Raw genomic sequence first — 2,500 nt, forward strand, 5'->3', positions numbered from 1 at the left:
AAGCATCCAGCAACGCCAACTCCGCTTCGCTAGGCACGAAAAATCAAACAAGAATAGTTTTACCGAGTAGCAACATTGGCACAATTTTCTTGCCACAAGCAAAAGCACGGCAAGCCCATGCATTCCCACGAGAGGGTCACCGAGTCGGGACAGCAACAACCTTATTGCCAAGCAAAAGCCAGGCAATCCCACCCACGAGGGTGGGAGTTATGCACAAATAGGTGCTTACCATGCTATCCATGCCCAATGCAAGCCAAGGCCTGCCCAAGCCAAGAACAGCATGATCATCACCAAGAATAGTTTACCGAGTAGCAACATTGGCACAATTTTCTTGCCACAAGCAAAAGCACGGCAAGCCCATGCATTCCCACGAGAGGGTCACCGAGTCGGGACAACAACAACCTTATTGCCAAGCAAAAGCCAGGCAATCCCACCCACGAGGGTGGGAGCTATGCACAAATACGTGCTTACCATGCTATCCATGCCCAATGCAAGCCAAGGCCTGCCCAAGCCAAGAACAGCATGATCATCACCAAGAACAGTTTACCGAGTAGCAACATTGGCACAATTTTCTTGCCACAAGCAAAAGCACGGCAAGCCCATGCATTCCCACGAGAGGGTCACCGAGTCGGGACAGCAACAACCTTATTGCCAAGCAAAAGCCAGGCAATCCCACCCACGAGGGTGGGAGTTATGCACAAATACGTGCTTACCATGCCCAATGCCAGCCAAGGCCTGCCCAAGCCAAGAACAGCATGATCATCACCAATTTCCTCACAAATTCATCCAAATTTCAATTTTTTGATCGAATTCCATCAAGAATGTCCATGAATTTGATTGAAATGATGAAAAGAGCAACGAAATTGCAGGGGAAAACACGTTAAGACGTAGTTTTTGCTTGCCTGCTGTGCCCATAGGCGCGCCCCGTGCCTGCCGAGCCTACCCCCACACCCACCCTCCCCCTATATATGACTGGAAGGCCATTTTCAGTTTTGTAGAAAAAGTGCACTTTTTTCCCTGTATCCATAAGTTTTTAAAAGTGCTTAAAAGTGGACCTAGAAGACGAATTTTTTTTTGAATTTTTTTATGGTTGTTAGGGACATTAAAACAAGCAAAACCACGAAAGAATCGTAATATTCCGATGTCGGATGAATTAATTACGAATTTTTCGGCCGAAACTTCGCAAAGGGCGGATACCACGTAAAAAACAACCTAGAAGTCGAATTTTGACTTCGTTTTTTTTTGTGCACACCCCACACAATAAGTATAAGTGGACTGGAAAGTGGCTAAGCGATCCGACGAAGTTTCGATTGAGTTTGATTTTTTGGCCGAAAACTCGAAAAAAGGCGGATTTGACGTAAAACGCCGCCTAGAAGTCGAATTTTGAGACGGTGTCTTGTGTGCACACTCCACACAATATGTATAAGTGGACTGGAAAGTGGCTAAGCATTCCGAGGAATTTTCGATTTATTTTGATTTTTCGGCCGAAACGCCGAAAATAGGCGGATTTGACGTAAAACGCCTCATATAAGTCGAATTTTGGGAAGGTGTCTTGTGTGCACACTGCACACAATATGTATAAGTGGACTGGAAAGTCGCTAAGCATTCCGAGGAAGTTTCGATTTATTTTGATTTTTCGGCCGAAACGCCGAAAATAGGCGGATTTGACGTAAAACGCCTCATATAAGTCGAATTTTGGGAAGGTGTCTTGTGTGCACACTGCACATAATATGTATAAGTGGACTGGAAAGTGGAAAAATATTTTCGGAGCACTTTGATTTTTTGGCCCCCCGCGTGCCTTGCCACGCCCTTGCTTATAGCAAAACGAGACGGGGCCTTGGTCCAACTTGGCATAGGCATGGAATTTGATCTTTATTACTTGGCCACGGTCATGCCACGGTACATGGAGGTTGCTTGACACCCCCGTGTGCATTTCGGAGCACTTTGATTTTTTGGCCCCCCGCGTGCCTTGCCACGCCCTTGCTTATAGCAAAACGAGACGGGGCCTTGGTCCAACTTGGCATAGGCATGGAATTTGATCTTTATTACTTGGCCACGGTCATGCCACGGTACATGGAGGTTGCTTGACACCCCCGTGTGCATTTCGGAGCACTTTGATTTTTTGGCCCCCCGCGTGCCTTGCCACGCCCTTGCTTATAGCAAAACGAGACGGGGCCTTGGTCCAACTTGGCATAGGCATGGAATTTGATCTTTATTACTTGGCCACGGTCATGCCACGGTACATGGAGGTTGCTTGACACCCCCGTGTGCATTTTCGGAGCACTTTGATTTTTTGGCCCCCCGCGTGCCTTGCCACGCCCTTGCTTATAGCAAAACGAGACGGGGCCTTGGTCCAACTTGGCATAGGCATGGAATTTGATCTTTATTACTTGGCCACGGTCATGCCACGGTACATGGAGGTTGCTTGACACCCCCGTGTGCATTTTGGAGCACTTTGATTTTTTGGCCCCCCGCGTGCCTTGCCACGCCCTTGCTTATA

Source organism: Trifolium pratense, unplaced genomic scaffold, assembly GCF_020283565.1.
Source record: "Trifolium pratense cultivar HEN17-A07 unplaced genomic scaffold, ARS_RC_1.1 scaffold_123, whole genome shotgun sequence".
Lineage (NCBI taxonomy): Eukaryota > Viridiplantae > Streptophyta > Magnoliopsida > Fabales > Fabaceae > Trifolium > Trifolium pratense.